This window comes from Coturnix japonica, chromosome 12 (genome assembly GCF_054131305.1).
Source record: "Coturnix japonica strain WE chromosome 12, WE-NBRP24, whole genome shotgun sequence".
NCBI lineage: Eukaryota > Metazoa > Chordata > Aves > Galliformes > Phasianidae > Coturnix > Coturnix japonica.
Window position 1 is genome coordinate 3,739,985 of NC_140674.1, and position 18,628 is coordinate 3,758,612.

The 18,628-nt window shown below is 38.5% G+C and overlaps 1 protein-coding gene across 7 annotated transcripts in view; it reads left to right on the forward strand.

Moving 5' to 3' along the window:
• The window catches only part of STAG1 (STAG1 cohesin complex component), a 149,441-nt gene that overhangs the window by 59,541 nt on the left and 71,272 nt on the right, over window positions 1-18,628 (forward strand). The window lies entirely within an intron of this gene.

Consider the following 18,628-nt stretch of genomic DNA (forward strand, 5'->3'; position numbering starts at 1 on the left):
TCTCCGTTTATCTAGCATGGGCTGTTCTTTGTAGTATTCTCTTGCTCCAATACGCTTTCTAATGAATTTTTCGTGTATTGTCATTTTACAGTTAACTCAACCTTGAAAAGAGTGAAAGACAAAACTCCACTGTCTGTAGCACCCAGAGCCAAACTGTTAATAGTTTAATGATGTTTCGTATTATTTGCCTTGAGTATTATTGAAAATAACTTCCAAAATACTTTTCTTTCACTTTGTAACTAACGTGTAAATATTGTCAGACCATCCAGTGATTTAGTCAGAAGTCCATTTCCTTCCATCTTAAGTATAAGGAGAAGTCCTAGGTACAGGTAAAAGCATCAGAGTGAAAGAAATGTAAGCCAACAGTAGCTTCAGCAAACCTTTTTATGTAGCTTAACAAAATAAATTCATTTATGGATGGTAGGAAAGACAGAAGTGATGGAACGAAGCTTGGGGTTTAGGATACTAGCCTATGTTTGTGCTTCTCACACAAATTACCTGAAATATTTTCCAGACTTGTTTGGCTGCTTATGTGAAAGTGGTTGAACTCTATTTGCTTTTTTTATTTTTACCACTCTTTTTTTAAAGGTGTATGTGAAAAAGACCAGACTTGTACACCTTCATTCCTTGGCTGCTCTTCTAATTCCTACATTTCCTTATTGGATAAAGCAACACTTAGAATCTCAGAAGAATTGCATTTTTAAATGTGTTGTTACTGACTGACGCCGGCTGAGTGCTCGCTGTCAACCATATGCTATTGGAGCAGCTGCTCCCCAGAAAAGCTATCCATTATTGGCTGTGAAGCACAGCACTTCAAGAGGCTGATGGTGTTTAATTTTTATGCTGTTGATGGGTTTTATATTTTTGTTTGTTGGATTTATGGTACAGTTTTATCAGTTCTCAGTATTCTGTTCTGCACTCACAGGGATATCTCTGCTGAGTTTACCATAGTGGCCCTTTAGTTTCAAACAGCAAGGGCAGGAAAGAGGAGACAAAGATGACTTGTCCTTTGGCCTTATAGTGTGGTGGTGGAGGGATTTATTTCTGTGCTGGTGTTTTTTCAGTGGGTGCAGTTGCAGCTGTTAAGAGGGTTAAAACCCTGACAGACAGCTCTGTTCTTTGCCATTCCCAGCCCTGCCTTCCCACTCTCATGCTGCAAGCCTGCTTGCACAGTACTGAAAGTAAAAGCTTTACCACAAGATGGTGGATTTCCTTGATAGGCCACTTAGGGTAACACATGTAGTAAGCTACCCTTACAGAAAATGAGATATGGAAATCTGGCCATTTTCTGTGTTTGTGTGAGGTAGACCAAAGGTTCTTTTTCATTGGAAGAGCACATAATCTGTTTTATGACATTTTAATTTCTATCTGAAGTTCAAATCTGATCTAAATGCTAACTGTTAACAGATCTAAATTTGTGAGTATTGACTTGAAGGAAGGAGAGCAACAACAAACTTGGGAGGAGGCTCCTCAGAGAGCCTTGAAAGTGACACTGAGTTAGCAAATAAAAATATATCTAAATATACGTGAAATACACCGAGGTTGACATTTATTTCAAAAGCTGTAAATAGCTGAAGAGTAGACACCTGTTCTGACTTCAATTAGGGACTGTTTAGGTATCAAACTTAATAGATTTATTTAGCAACAGTATTGAAGCTGACACAAATATTTATGATTAGAGAAGTGGTGATTTTTGCACATTTATTCCATTCTATTGGGCAGCACATACGCTGGGGTGAGTTTTGGCATCCTTCAGTTTTGCTTAGAGATTTTCCCTAAATGAGAAGTGACCTCTTGTAAATAGGAATAAACAGTCACGTTGCATAAATTATTCAGAAGTGGAAAATGTTGTGGATTGTGCAGCCTAACATGTCAGATGTGTGTAACTCTCAATAAAAATTAAACAAACGTTCAAGTGTCTGCTTATCCTTTGTCAGCACTTTGGAGTATTTATTCAGTTGCTTTCTGTATAATGTGTTGTGGTTTGTGCAATAATGACAATTAGAACATGAGAGAATTATGTTCAGCATGACTTCAATAATCTTTCCATTATTAAAATCTATAAAAATCTATATTTTAAAGGTTACTGAGTATGAATGAAGTGGTTGTCCTGCTAAGCTAGCAAAAGCATCTCCATCCAATAATTAGATTTTCAAAGGGGCTAAAGTAGTTCTTTACACTATTTTTCCACTAGTTTGCCCACTCAACATTTATGTTTATTGCCTTTGCTGATTTTGACAACAAAAATGTGAAAGCAGTTCAAGTTTTCCTTATCTTGCTCTCCTTAAAGTATTCCAGCAAAAATCCTTGCCTTTGACACTTGGTTGATGCTGTCTTCTTTGTGATGCTTCGTGCTATTTCTTTGAAAGAAGAATGGCTGACAAGAACTGGCAAATCAATTAATACATTTTCTTGTTTCCTCCCACTTTAAAATGCCGTTTGTTTTCTAGAGGGAAGATCTCCTGTTAGATAGTGGCTTCAAAAGATGGAAAAGTTAGTGCTCCGTTTTTATAAAGCTTTTACTTTGGGAAAGATGGTAAATAAATGCTGTTTCCAGTCCTGGGGAGGTTTGTTTGCTTGGTAATACTTGTCTTCTACAGCATTCACAGCCCATAACATGTGTGTTGTATTTGCTGCCTTCTGGGTCTGCCAGAAACTAAGTGTAGCAGTTTCCATTCTCAAATAACAGGGAGCTTGTAGAATTTAGGCTGTGGGAGTGATAAACTGTTTGCTCAAGGAGCTTCCACTTGACTGGAGGCAATAAGAGTGTGTGTCTGAGTTTGCCTGTACGGATTTGGTGGTGTGGTCTGTAGCAGTGCAGACACAGCTGTCCTTCTCTGCAGTGCAGTTGCTGCTCAGTGTCAGTTTTCTGTTAGTTTTAGAGCTCTTTTCCATTACTTTCTTACTTGAAGGAACTCTTGTTTTATTTAGCGCTAGCTGCAAGTAAGCCGAACTGTCTCATCAGCAGGATGTGTGTCCGGGTCCCAGAAGGATCTTTGTCAGTGTGATGCTGCTTCTGGGCTAATTAGCTCTGCCTCTCAGACTGAGTAATTAGCTCAGGTAGCATGCTCTGCTGCTATGACAACCAGGCTGTTTCCATTTCTGGAGCTCCGTGGATTTGTGTATCTGCATTGCTGTCTGCTTTTGCCTTCTGTTATTGGTACAAAACAAACAGAAAACCCCATAAGTACTCTGATCTTCCTGGATTTTAAAGGCTGAGAGCCATACCTGCAGAATAAATGTATATTTTTCCTTAACCAGAAGCAATTAGTGGCTGAAACCGCCTCTTAAGCTGTGAAGGACAAAGCAATCTATCGGGTTCATTTAAGAGAGGAAGCTTTCTTTTGAAGGAACAAAGGTCACTCACATGTGGAAGGGGAGACTTGACTACTTTTAAGTACATAGCAAAATTACTGCAGGTTGTTCTCTCCCTTTTATTTCTTTTCTAATAGGTAAGCCAGAGACTTGCAAATTGTTGAGAGGGTTTTATGAAGTGATTTGAGTACTGCATCCTCTGCTAGCCTTACCAAGTGCTGAACAGCTTTGGGACACCAGTTACTGAGGGAACAAAGCTGATGAAATACCCCCACTGTTGATTGCTTTGTGTGACAGCCTTGTCTGGATTTTAAAGGGCTCTCCCTTCAAAAACGTTATGCGATATGGCACACTGAAGTTGATTTTAGGAGTAGTGCTGTTGGTCAGGGAAATTAGTCTTTTTCTGAAGTTTCTTATGTCTTGTTTCCCCCTTCAGAAGCTTCACTTAGCTCTTTTTGTGGAATCAGATGTTAATGAAAAATGTTCATACTGCCACCTGTCAGCCCTGACTGCTAGTGGGCTTTAGAGTTGCCTTTCTGTAATGGCAAGAAAGCAGGAATCTGACTAAGAATTCTGTGCACAGCAGGATGTTTATTGCCAAGGTCTTCTTTGTGAATCAGGCATTTAGGTGTTCGCACCTTTTTGCTTGGAGCTTTTCATCTCTCGTTGTTCCTCACACATTCCTGCCAGATGCTCTGAAAAATTTTGTGATCAAATGGTAGAAACTGAATCAACAAGTGCAGGATTGAGGAGCCGGTGTGTGTGAGTCCAAGATGCATGCTCATCTTGGTTTTTATTAATGTGCCTTGCTCTTAATTAAGGGCATGGAGCAAGCTAATGGATTTATATTTCGCCAAAGGAAATTGAAGGCTAAGAACAGGAAAAAGCACTGTGATGTGTCCATTATATAATCTGGCAAAACAAATGAAGAAACAACTGCTTGCTTTGCTCTTGGGCAGGATTTCAGAAAGCAAATTAGCCAGGAAATAGTAACATTTGCTTTGATTCATAATGTTTTAATAAGGATATGATGTTGTAAATAGAATAATGTTTTGGGTTAAAAAGAATCAGTCATGCATTGCTTACTTGCACAGAATTTTGTGGCCAGTGGTATAACACTGATCTTATAGATGGATGTTATTGAGCACTGAAAGAAGGCAGGATGATAAGCATCATTTCCTACCCGCTGTCTTTACATAAGGAACTGCAGAATTGTTAGTGGGAAATGTTACTGGCTTTGGCATGTGGTAAAATACTTTCTCTCTTCTTAAATTTGTATAATCTTACATGATTTAAGTCCTGGTGATACCAAGTTTTAACAAAATATTTCCTATGCAAAGTATACAGATATAAAAATACACCCCCAATACCTATATTAGGCACTTAAAAGATTCTGCTGTCTGCATTCAGGAATATGCAGGTAGGACTGAAGAATGGAAGTGACTTTATTTTTTTCTTAATTTTATCTGCGGTGTAGATGAACCAGATCTGAACTTCACACATCTTGATTCTGAGCCTCAGGGTCATTCTTACAGTGTATTTATCATGAAATGAAAGCTTACAAAATTCTAAGTGAAAATAAGATGCAAATTATAAACCTGGCTTGGGTGGAAAGCAGATCTGATTCCCAGAGCTACATTAAATCCCTCATCAGTTTGTTTCTTTAAGTGAAGATAAGTAAGGTTAGAATGTTTGTACAAAATACTTGACAGGTAATATCTGCTGTATCATGCGTTCAAATCTCTGCTGAAGACGAAATTGCTCCTTGTAAGTGTGGGACAAAGTTTACGTTCTGCCCTTGTGTACCACTTGAATTTAATAGGTGTAACATTTCTGGTAGTGCTTGCTGAGGATAAGCTGTACAAGTGAGCACAAGTTGTACAAGGCTTTCTGATGTTACCACTTGTTTTCTGCCATATTCATTAAATTCCATACAAGTGGACCAGGAAAACTCTAGTTCCCGTGATTACGAAGTCCCTGTGTGAGAAGTCTCTTGCAGATAAGTGATGATGCTTCGGTGCTACAGCTGTTTTCAAAGAGGAGACCAATAAATACCTCCTGATGTTAAGGATTCAGAATAGTTGTTGTCTTACTGGTCAGATCTCTATAATTTTCTCTGTATTTATGCTCCGTTTGTTTTCTGTATCATGAATTTTTTATAGGAGGAAACCTTATGAAGTAAACATTTAAAAGAACAAAAAGCCAGATCAGTGTAGGGTTGTTTTGGGGGCAGTACTCCTCTAAGACGTACAAGCAAATTATGCCTGTGTATGAGTTCTTCTTTATCCATGTTTAAATACATTCTCTAGGTTTTGTTATTTTTTAATGACTTCAGAAGTTCTTTCTGTTAAGACAGAAACTAATTATAAAAAGCCATCAAATACCACTAGATCTCAGTGCTTTCTTAACAGATGACAGATACAAAGGCTCCACACATCTCTTGTTTTTCAAGACATGCGCTTTCTGCTAAGCTGAAATCTGACTGCAGGCGAAGGGTAGGAATTAAGTTCAAAAAATGACTTATCTCTCAGGTTACACTGTAATTTTGATTCTCTCTTCTCTTGCATTAAGGAAACTAAAGGCTATAGTAATTACTTGTTAATACTGCTTACCTTCTTAGCTCTTTACATCAATCTACTCCCTCAGTCTTCTTTAAGCTGAATCATGACCAGATGAGCTTTAACCTTTCCTCCTCCTCTTAATGGGTAGTTATGACATATTGTGGTGTGACAAGGATCAAATCTATTTCAGGAACACTGTTATATGTGTCCTTTAACTCCATGTTGTCTTGTTCTTTTTTGCTTCAAGCAAGAAGCATAGCGCAAATTTTGAGGCTACCTGGGAGAATAGAAATGGGCATCAAACAAAAGTATGATCAACTCCTGCAGGAACACTGAGGAGCAGCCTTCCCAGCACTGTCTGTGCCTTTGCTTAAGTAAGCAAAGATGATCCCAGTTCTTGGATAACTTGTCATCAAGAGAGAAGTGGGTACATCAGTAGAAATGTTTGTCTCCTCTTTCAGTTAATGTCATTAGGTTAAATTTTAGCTCAGAACAACTGATATTCATACTCACCATCTGTAGCATTTCATTTTGAAACTACTCAATTTCATAAAGGGCTGAATTTGGGAGTAACAAAGTTAAAACACCTTGAACTGATGAGAAAATCTTTTCTTTCAGGAGCAGCCTGCTGAGTTTAATAGGCAGCACCTGTTGCAGAAACAAATCCCTGTAAAGTCATAACGTCATCTTTTGAAATACCTTTCATATAGCCATGTAGTCACAATCCCTGTTATTCATTTATTATTGAAGCAAATGCAGGTTGCTTGTGAGTTGTTGTGATTTAGAAAACATGATCATGGAAAAAGGGCCTAGGAATTCCAGAAACTTTTGGGAATGAAAGTTTATTTAGTTGTATAGATACAGTCAGCAATGTTCTTGTTGACCATACATAAATGTAGCTGATAATGTTATTTGAAATATGATCTTATTAGACTCTAAACCCACTAAAACAAATTCTACTTCAGATCTAATTCAGTATGACATGAATAAATTTGCTGCTGCCATGTTTATTCCCAGCTCAGACTCTGGGCAGAGAATACAGCCAGCTTTATGAATCGAACCATTAAGTATCACAAGCAGTTCCTTGGAAGTGGTAGAGGTAATACTTTACTAAAATATCAGCAAAGAGTGACAGTAGTTTAAAAAAGTTAACAACATTGTGGAGTGATGGCTCTTAAAAGTTTTGTCTGGGTAGCTGTGAAAGTTTCATGTCTTAAATATTGCTGCTCAAACATTTTCCTTCAGAGGTTGCATTGGGGTTCTGCTTACACCGCTGTGCGAGGTGGTAAATTGGATCACCACAGAGCACCTGTTACAAGAGGTTTCTGTATCATCCAGCTAGAGAAAGGGATGCAGCAAAACACAGAACCAGTTCCATTTCAAGCAATAAAAACAGCTGAAAAAAATACTAAAAATTGCCTGGAAAGAACAATCACAGATCTCCAAATAGGACATCCTTAAGTGAGCTAATGACGTGTCAATCATGGACTGATCAGATTTTCCAGTAATGTGGAAAAGCAGTTCTGCACAATAGCTGTTAAGAAAAATAGTTTTATGACCAGCTATTAAAAGAAAGGGATACATTTTCATTTCAGGAGACCAACGCTGATTAGTAAGTACCTCGTGTGGTATATATATGGAAATGGAAAATCATTTAAGTCCCTTTAATTATGCTACTGTGTAGTGAGGAAATTTCAGAGGGACCTAACAGTGCTGTTAAGTGGCCTTTCTTTTATTAAATTGAGCACAATTATACATCTATTTGATGATGGAAATAAATACTACTGGTTTTTTTCCCCCTAAATAATTTGGCTGAGATTTTGTGGTGGTGGTGGTGATGCTTTATTCTTTGTGTGACAAGTTTCTTTTGCTTTGATTCAAACCATTTTTGCTCCACAGTTTTCATCTTGTATTCTTCAAATCAGTTTAATTATTTAGGCATTCAGGGTGACGCATTAATAGAGAAGAAGAAGAGCATCTTTTGAGATTAACAAAAGGTTACTGTTACTTCTGTGTTCTTTACCTATTACCTTTGAGCTGTTCTTTCCTGATGGCTAAGAAGAAGAAAAAGGCAAAATTCAGCACTGTAGTTGAGGTCAGATGTGTTTTCACAGCTTCTTGTAACACCCTGAGCCATTTCTTCCAGTTAGAGCTGGATTTATTGAGCCTCTTCTTTCTTTCTTAAATTATGAACATAAAGAAATGGAGTTTCCTCTTCAATTCATACTGCATTGAGTGTACCAGTATATTTGTAGGGAGCTTCTCTGATACCCTAGCTACTTTTCTTGTGACTTTTGTTTGAAGTAGATTCAAACTAAGACCTCAAAGCACTCCCTTCAGACTTTTTCTACAACAAAAAGCCCCGAAACTTAGGTAATTATTTAACATTTTGGAGCTGACAGCATTAGCTGGACAAGTCAAGTTGCTGAGCATTGTTTCTACACTAACACCAAGTCTTGTAACAGGAATGTCCTGTGTTGAAGTTTTGCTTAGAGAATAGAGCCAGTGGAAGATTCTCAGTTCCTGTGAAGCAAATACAAGTGGGAATATAGTGGAATTCATTAAAATCCCTTCTTTCAAGTCTTTGAAAACAAGTTACTTCCGATCTGCAATGTATTGTTGCTTATAAAGCAACAACCATATAGCAAAAAGAAAAAATCTGTCCTTTGCAATTCAGAATGGAAAAGCCTGACTTTAAATCACAGTTTCATAGTGCTGGGTCGCTACTAGTAGAGGAATAGCAAACCCCATTGTTTTCAGCTTCAGAAAAAAAGTAAGGAGGTCACTCCAAAAGTAATACCTCCTATTTATTTCCATGGAAACTACAACAGTGAGTGTTATAACACAATTTGATAGTGCATATTCTCAGCTATAAAACACTGTTTTTCAACATAGTCACCACCATTAGCTATGCATTTTCGCCAGCGATGCTGTGCTCGTGATAATCTGCATCAGTGGAGGTGACCACTGTTGTTGCAGAAACACACCTCCCACCTCCTCACTGTGCTCACGTCAAGTGTTTGGTCTCCAGAAACATTCAGCAAGCACTGATGAATGTCACTGGGTGCTATTTTTCCACATGGAGGAATTCAGTGACACACCTTTGCTCCATCTGCACTTCTGTGTCAGACGCCATCTGTCAGACTGTCCCTCTGCTGCCATCTGCCACACAGCAATAACATCTAACACAATATTCGTTGGAAGGTTTGGCCTCTGCTGCCATCCCACCAACGTGCGCTTCTGGTGTCGTGGGCCAACCTCATAAAACAGGAGGTGTTGCTTTCAGAGCAGCCCTCATTTAAATTTGTGTTTTTGTCTTGCTGTGTTATTTGCCCAATGAATAAATGACGACTGACAGAATAGCTTTTAGTTTTGAATTATGAGAAGATCAATTTATGGAATGAGAGCATTTTGATTCATAATTTTCCAGGCAGCTGTTGGACTGTAGTTCTTTTTCAGCAGTTACCGCTGGCATTGCATCCAGAAGATGAAGTCCTTTCCATTGATATAAAGAAGGAAATATTTGCTAGTCAGTTCCTGATGCCACCTGTGAGTCGATCTCTTTAAGGACTGCAGTTCTATGTCTGGATTAACAAGGAACCATAGGACATTCAAATTGTCTTGAACTGTTCAGCTGGGTTAGCAATAATTTAATCTTAATGGTACATAATCATGCAGGAAACCTGCAGGAGTTAATTTGCTCTTTGTTCTCAAGTTATATCATTAATCTTGTTTTTAGTTGTTGTTACACGTCACACCGACCTTCCAGTTGCTATTATTAGAACCAACACAGTATTAGTGTTAGAACCACAACTTGTAATTGGTCTGGAGATTGGAATTCTTGGTGATGTATGCAAAATACAACTTATTCTCTACCAGTGTAACTCACATGACCAGAGTTTAATTTGCAGTGTGTACATGGAGTTATGTTAACTTGTCTGGCAACCTGATTTTCAATCCATTTTGATGTCTGGTTTCCATGGTAGCCTGTAGTAGAAGGTATTATACTTCATCTGTGTGACGTTTAGAAAACATCACTGTGTTTAGTTTTCTAATACATCACTGGCTCATTCCTTGGGATTGGTTTTGGGTTTTGGTGATTTTTTTCCAGACATCATATCTGTGTGTGAAATAGTTTATTGATACAAACATTTCATATCTCTCATTTATATCTTCTTAGTCCCACATGGAATTTTGTAAAGACTTCTCATAGTTCTGTCTACCCACCTTTTCCCTTGTATTCCTCTCTATATAAAAAGTGCATCAGTTGAGATCAAAGAGTGAAACTACATTTGTGTAACCCTAATGACCAAGTCTTCAGTCCCCTAGGTCTCACTAACTCAGCTGTCACAGCCAGCTTTTGCCTGATGTTTCTGGTGTATCTGCATGCAAATAAAGCTTTGGTGTAACCAGTTTGCTGATCAGGAGCAGAGCCCAGGTTCAGCAGTTCACAAGATGTTTCCAAACTGCCTTTGTATCTGTTGGCCATAAACTTTTCAGTCTTGAGAAGGAATGGTTGCTTATTAAAATTGTCAGTTGGTTTAGCCTGGTGTATTACTTCATTGCTCCGGTTATCTGATACTTCAGCCGCTATTACTTTGTAGTGTTACTTTGTGTATTATATATATAACACCAGTTGTTTATTTTACCTCCTTAATTGAGATATAAGATTAAATTTGATTTAGTTTTTGACATAACGCTTTTCTGCACAAATGGTAGCTTGGTAAACGTAACTAATTGATTGCAGAGGTGCTTAATAATGCATTCAGGGAGAAAAGATAAAAATGCATTCAGAAATTGCAGCATATTCAAAGTTAGTTAATTGGTCTCAGTTGTGTACTAGATTAATATTAGTAGAGTGCAATCTAAAGTCATGCATATTAGTATTAGGATTTTAGTCGTAAGGTATGTTTATTTTAGATTACGGTATTAATAGGAGCTGAGCTCACTTACTTTGGCTTTGCTCCAACCAAGGTAGGTTATAAAATAGAGACGCTCCAGGGATCAGGTTCAGTATCAAAGACATGAGACAAGTTACAGATAAACTGCAGGGCTTATATCTAGGTTTAATTTGCACAGATGATTGCGCAGGTGGATATTCCATAGCTTTATTTCAGGGTAATAAAGAATTAATCGTATTAAGTGGCTTTTGTTTCCCAGTGCTCTGAAGGGAGACTGAGCAACAAGCTGCTTTTGGGAATCATGAGTGTCTGCACTCCTCACCCCCTGGTAGTGCTCTTCCCTGTTTGCATGTGCCAAGCAGAGCTTGCAGTTGTGAATAGAAACAGCGAGAGATATTGCAGTGTATAGTAAGATGTTTTTAACCCTTAGGTATTTTGAGACTTTGATCTCATGGAAACAGCATAACATGGCAGGCATTTTGAACATGCTTGTAATTTTCTTCTTATTGGCCTGCAATGACAGCAAAAAGGGTAATAAAAATCCTAGGGGGAAAGAAAAGTAATTACATGTGTGAGATCTCATTAATAAGGAAAACTCAAGAAGAAGAAACTGAAACATTTGTTTTGTACTTTCGTGTACCAGAGGAATGAAGGATGAAGAGGTAAACTTGTGGCAAGTATAAAGCAAAAGAAAGAAAGAATGGACTCCAAAAGTTGGAAGAAAATAATGTGTTCTGTGAGGGCAGATTTTCACAGGTGAGCTTAGGAAGCTGGAGAGGCAGATGGCCATACATCCCAGTGGTTTAGCTCTGCTTCGTTGGCCAGAATGTCTGTGTACTTATTTCATCTGATGTATATGTTGTGGGGCTGCTCAAGGCTGCTGCACAATGGTACAGCCATGACATACTGCTATAGAGGGCCATCGATTAAAAATGTAACTCAATTTTTGAGCATTCATCAAGCAGATGACCCATAATACAATAAATAAAATACCCTTTGGTATTTCTATTATGGATATCGAGAGAATTTCATGTAGGAAGGACAGCAAAGCGATTACTAGACAAGAGTCTATGTATACAGGTGGTATCAGATGAGGGTGTAGTTACACTTGTATTTCACTATTGGTCTTTCAGTGCTCTTTGTAAGTTTGTATAGGTATACCTTTGTTTTCTCTCAACTACATAGGGAATTCTTGACATCCACTGTTGAGAAACAAGGGATTTATTGACCTTTCTCAGCCATTTGTTTCTCTTTCTGCATTCCCACCTACATTTTTTGTCAACACTGCCGTGATCTCTGCATGTTTTCTCATCTTTCCCTGGTTTGCATCTCCAGTTGCCATTCCACGCAGCTTCACATGACCTCAGAGCTGCCCTAGAAAGGCTGTTTCTCCAGCCTTCTCATGAAAGCTGCTGGCACTTCTTCTTTTCTTAGTTGTGAGGTGACAGTTCCCACTTACATTATATTTATTACAGGCATATCCAGGCTTTCACTGATTTAGGCTCTAGTATAGGCTCTCTTTCCTCTGCCAAAGCATTTTGAGCAGCTATTCTAAGTTTACTGTAAGTTACCTTTTAACACGATAATTTCTCTTATTTTTTTGATAATAGCCAAATCCAGATAAGAAATATATATATGTATGTCTTGTGGGCTTTTTTGCACAAGGTTTCAGCTGATTTTTCTTAACTGCCTTGTAAATAAAGATATCGCCTCCATTGTATAATTGGCTGCCCCATGCACAGCTTCGTGGCTGATTTGTGCCACTCCCTATGGGGAGGCCTGTTTTTTCAGATAACTGTTAATATTTAAAGCACTGCAGTTGCTGACTTCTTACTCCTGATTTTCAGTTTGCTTAATGGCGGGGCTCAGACTACCTCAGAGGGTTCTTGAAGTTCATGAAATGGAAACTTGTAGTTCTTTGTTTTGTATAATAGATACATATTTGCAGCAAGATTTTTGCCTAGGCTAAGAGAATGGAATCCTCTCCAATAAAGAAGGGCTAATGAAAGCCAAAAGAAGGTGGTAGAGGTAGTGCACTTGCAGATACCATTGTTTGTGTGCTGTACTTCTTTGAAATGATTCGTGGTAGCCCAATGTAGATGCTTGAAAAATGAAGAATGTGCAGCTACAGGCGTTCTTTGACATAGTTTAGATTGTCCAGACTCTCATAGGAGCTCTGAAGTGATAGAAAATAGCAGTCTGAAGCGTCCTCATCAATTCCTCATATACAACCTCCCTCCTTCTTCCTGCGTTTACCAGTCAAGTTCATTGGCTGTAGCAAGAGCTGCACACATCCAAAATGCACTAATTTCACCAGCACAGACCCTGTTCATTTCCAGGCCATATTCTGTTCCATTGAAGCTCAACAGAATCGTAAACAGCCATGTAGGTTGGTTGACACATCACAGTGCACACAGAAGAAACTAAATGAGGATTGCAGAGAGCAACTAAAGTTTGGCATGTGCTTTCTGTTAAGTGCACATATTATGTATTTTTTGCAGATATTCATTTATTACCTTAAACCAAGAAAAGCCCCACAAATATGCTCAGATATTCAAAAAGCGTTGGAGTGAACAGATAAGAGAAAACAAAGTTTTGTCTTAGCAAGGTAGGAAAAAAGAGCTATGTGAAAAAGGAGAATTTCTCTTATCTTGTGTACTTGTGAATAGGGCATGGTGAAGATAAAGGCATTGCAGTCAGCCAGCTCTGGTAACCTTTTGCATTGGCTTTTCATAGATCATGGCTGGTAAATGCTTTTCATCTCTACTTGAAACAAATAATTTTCTGAGAAGCAGAATTAATGAGGAGTAATACTTAGTGCATCTGCACTGCTTGTCTTTACTGAGGGGTGTGAAAGCTACTGAGCGTACTGTTCAAGTGGCAGATACTCTTTGTGAGAGAAGATGCTCTGAATCCCATGTTATTCACTAAAAGTTTTAGTAGTAGCTTATAAATTTTTGGAAGCTAAATCAACTATATAGACAAACACTGCTGTGGAAGAGATTGCTGTGCTCCATTGGAAACTTTTCCTGAGAAGGAGGAGTGTGAATTTCCCTGCCTGGCTCTGGCCTCAGGGCTTTTTGGTGTCTTAGCAGACTTAGGTAATGATTTAGATTGTCTTTGGCTTCTGCTCAGCTACCTGCTTTGGTGAAATTCACTGCAGCATTTCAGATATGTCAGGTTTGCTTGAAAGAAACAGCTCAGCTGTTACTAAGCAGAATAATTAAAGATAGAAATGCATACAAACAAATGCAGAAACAAATATTTTAGACTTAGCTGTTTGAAATACATTTCTGTGACTTGTTTTGCGAAGCACAGCAGCATTTATCAAATGGAATAACTCAAGCTTGTGAGCTTTCTACTGGTTATGTAGTTAATTAATAACGTTTATTTAATTAATTAAGTTAAATAATAATTTTGCTGTTAAGTGGGAAGATACCAGTCAGTGCTTGACTGTCTGGTAACTCTCAGAGTGATAAATAGGGAATTCTTCAAAATGAATACCTATATTTTATCTATTATTAGTTATATTATCTATTTTTTTTGCCTTGTGGAAAATTCAGCGTTTTTAAACCACTCTGGGTTTATTGTAATTGCTACAAAATATTGTAGGTGGCACAAAGAGAATGTGCTGGTTCATTGTAAGTAGAAATACTGGTACAGAGCAGTTTGTTTGGGCTGAAATTGGTTTATCAGACAGATTTAGTATTTTCGAGACCTTTGCTATTTTTACCCCATGCTTCAGGTGTGCGTTATAATGAGACACCTGCTACCAAACTTTAGTTTGCACAGCAGGAACTTTCAGCACCTTGATATCCAGCCTGGCAGTGTGGGACTTGTGCAGTGAGTGTGGGTTTGGTTATGCTTGTAGCCTTTTAGCAATTGAAGTAATATTTTTACTCAGCCCTTAGCTACAAAAACGTTGGTGGTGTTAATCTCTATTAATATTGCTTGTGTTTGGACTGTCTGAGTCTTCTGTCCTTGGGCACTGCTGGGAAGTGTCTGGCTCCTTCCAAACAGGTCTGTGTATGTAAGGGAAACTGTTGATCACAGCTTGAACCTCTGATGAACCATCTGAGGCAAGTGATGAGTCAGCTGTGGGAGCACAGGTGAGGGTAATTCAGCTGTGCTCCCAGAAGGGGTGCAGCTCATAGATCCTATTTAAGGGCTGACCACCACTGAAGTAGCATCTCTTTTTGGAGATTGCTCCTTTGTGGAGTTTTTGTGGTGAGCCTTAATGCTGGCGAGCATCCATCTTGACTGAAAGCCTCAGCATTGCTGAGTCTTTCCTTAGATGCCCTCTGGCTATCTGTTTACTCTGTAATTACAACTATACCCTTGTATTTTTCCAACTATACAGTATATTTGCTGATAAGATCCCTGCTTGGGGGGAGCCTGTCTTTTTACTGAGGGAAGAAGCTTGGGTGCTTGCATGTTAACAGTGCAGCTGATGGGTGACTCCTAGATATGGAAATAGCCTGATAAAAGTACTCTCAAAGAGTAGTTGTTCCTTAGCTTTCAGCCCTTCCTCCAGGCTAATGATGTTTCTGTTGCTGGATTTGAGTAACTTCTTACACCATGAAGCTGAAGTTTGGTTTCACGTACGAAGCTACAAAGCGTTACTCCTAGCGCTTGTTGTTGTTTCCAGTGATTTGGAAATATAACTTCTTTACTCAGTAGCGTCTTGAGAGGTGGAATTAAGAATCAGAAATTTATAGACAAGTTTATGTGTATATATTAAAAAGAAAGGACTCTGTCATAAAATTACATTGCATCTGCATCTTGAGTGTTGAATGCATTTCAGACAATCTCACTTCTGAAAGAGCATGGAGAAAGACCTGAGCACCAGGGAAAAGAATGACAAGCAGAGGAATAAATATTCCCTGTTCCGTGTAAGGAGATCCCGAGCTTATCCTGCAGAACGATCAGGCAGCATTTCCAAAAATAGAATGAGCTGCTTTCTTAGAGAATGTAGAGCTGAGCTGCAGTTCTGTGGTATGAAAAGTCTGGAACAATTTAGAGGTGATGGATCCACTAGCAGCATTAAGTGCAACATTTAGTGTGGCTTAGCAACCTGCACTTGGGGTAAACCTGAACTACTGCCCAGTGCGAGATGGATTTATACACGTGCACATCCTTGCAAACCTCCTAACACCCAGAGCTGATTACTGAGTACTTAATGTTATTTTCTGCTTCATCAGGTCAGCATGAAGTGTTTCTCTTAGCAGAAGAGCACAAACATGGGAAACTGCAAGAATGAATAGTGTCTGCAAAAAACAAATAAATCAGTTGTAGAACCAGCAGTAAGCAGGTGGAAAGTTTCAGGAGTTTAAACCCAGGAATGCATTGGAGCCAGTGCTTTCCCTTCTCCTTGATCACTGGCTGCTCAGTCACTGTGAGGTAAGGCAGTGCAGGGCAGGACACAGCTGCTGGAGGGCTGTAGCTGAGGATGCTTCCACTGAGTGCAAAAGCATTAAGACATTATTAGGAACAAAGCACTGCCTTTGGGGTAGCAAAGGCTCCAGAGCTTTTGCTCATGTTTGTGTCATTTACTGTTGTTCAGGTCTGCTGTGATCTGACAGAAAGGTGGATGCCTTCTGAGAATTATTGTGTCTAGCTACCAATGCATCCATTTTGTTAAGTCATTCAGTACAAATACTACACTGCAAGTTGTGTGGCTTTAGTTATTAATTATGTGGCTTCTTTTATTCAAAGGCGGTGACATTAACAAGATGAAAAGCAGCTTATCATTTCCAAAGGCAAATACTGTGAAACTGTGCCAAAACAGAATTATCTGACTTAAATTTTTTTATACAGGAAACCTCCTCAGCAAGTTTAAGGCTTGAATGCATGAAATGTGCTATTTCTGGATGCATTAAATTATGCAGGTCTTCCCCTTTTTGTAGTAGCAGCCTGTGGAATTACTGTGCCTTTTTTCTGAAATGCATTATTTGCCATTTTACCAGTTTTGTTACTATAAAATTATTTTGCAGCCTTGGCTGCCAGCTTTAATTCTAGCTGTTCTAAGTAATTTTGTTACTGGCAAACTTTGCCTGCTCCATTATTCATCCTTCCTTTCAAAGCATTGACATCTGCTGCTTGGCATATATCTGTCAAAATCCTTCTTTAAAAAGATATCTTACATTTTGAAAACTGATCCTTTTTTTTTTTTTTTTTTACCTTTCCTTTTTTAAAATCTTTTAATCTAAAAAAACCCCACAACCCTTTATTATTGTATGACAGCCTGTTTAAAAACTACAATAAGGAAGTTCATTCCGGAGTCTTGAAAATGGATGTGTGTTGCATAAGTGCGTGACTTCCAACTGCTTATTAATGCTTAGGAAGCTCCAAACCATTTGTGGAGCACAGCTTTGCAAAAATAACTTAAAGCCTTGAACAGGCCCAACTGTTCTACAGCACGTAACCTCCTCGGTTGGCACAACAGTCACATTTAGTGGTTGGTGGTTCTTTGGGTCAGGGCTGGGTTCTGTATTTTTTTCCTCTTTCATTCTTTGGACACTTAGATTACTTTAAGCAAGTAGCAGATTCTCCCACATAGGAGACTGGGATTTTCACAGTTTTATTTCTTTACAATAAACACTGAATTTCTGTCACTTTTTACAGTAAAAACATACAGTTATTTTTCAGTTAAGAGGAAATGGCTGGACTGCCATTAGTGCATATCATTGTCCTCTTTGTAGCATTTTAAGTCATTCTGTGTGCCTTTGGTGTATATCTTTCTGTATCTGTATTAGAAGAACTATCATCTTCACTGGTATACTCTTGGTCAATATGACTTATATAGGGGATTGAAAAGCCAAATTGTATGAATCACGAGTTGTATATGTGAAATTGACAGCTTTGTAATCTTATGCAGAACTTTGAGCTTCAAAGTGTGACATAGGATTGTTCACACTAACAGTGAAACAACTATCATTGAATTGGAAATAGCAGTAATAATTGCTGTATTGTACTCAAATTCTACTTCTAGTGCAGTGAAGCCCACGGCAGTCAAAAGATTAATAAGTCCTCCCATGTTAATTAGCACTTTTGACCTCTTGTATTGAGGGCTGTGTACAGCTATGCTCTCTGTTGATGTTACTGATTGGTTTAAGTCAGCTTCCTATTTAGTAAACTTTAGTAAACATACTGAGTATCTTCTTTAAGGCCAAATTTGGTTTTGAAATATCAGCAGAAGCTGATTCTTGCCTATGCTAAAGTTACATAAACCAGAACAGTAACAGGTTTCTGTGCCATGTGTTGTGGAGGATGCAGAATTAGAAATGCTGTAGTAGTGGTCCCTTTGAATATACCTCTCACTGTCTCAGTCAATTACTGTGTATGTTACGCATACATGCCTTTATTGGCCATGTAATGAGAGCAGAGTAGGAACTGTAGGTGGCAGTCAGGCTTTGGGAGGACAGAGCACAAAAGGGTTTTACAAATGGAAAGGACCGTAATGACCAGAGTTCCCTCCATTCCAGAAACTGGGTTTTGTTGCAAATTTTTCTCGAGTTTTATGTGGAAAAATGTCCCTTCTCAACTATTTCTTCACAATAATGATTAAAAACTTATATTTGTTACTTTCTCTTCTGTCTGTCGGAAGTTTGTTTTTTTCATATGCTTCTCGTACTGCTCGTGGCTCTCAGTGGGGTTAGTACAGTCATCTATAACATGAAGTAAAGAGCAAAATAATTGTGATGTTCTTCAAAAGAGGATGTGAACATACTAAGAACGTAATAGTGCAAGTTTGCATGGGAAATACAACCAAGAGAAAAGAATGAAGGCTCTTAAAAAGGGTAGTTAACAGTCAAGTACAAAATGACCTAAAGCAAAAGAAGAATAGGGACT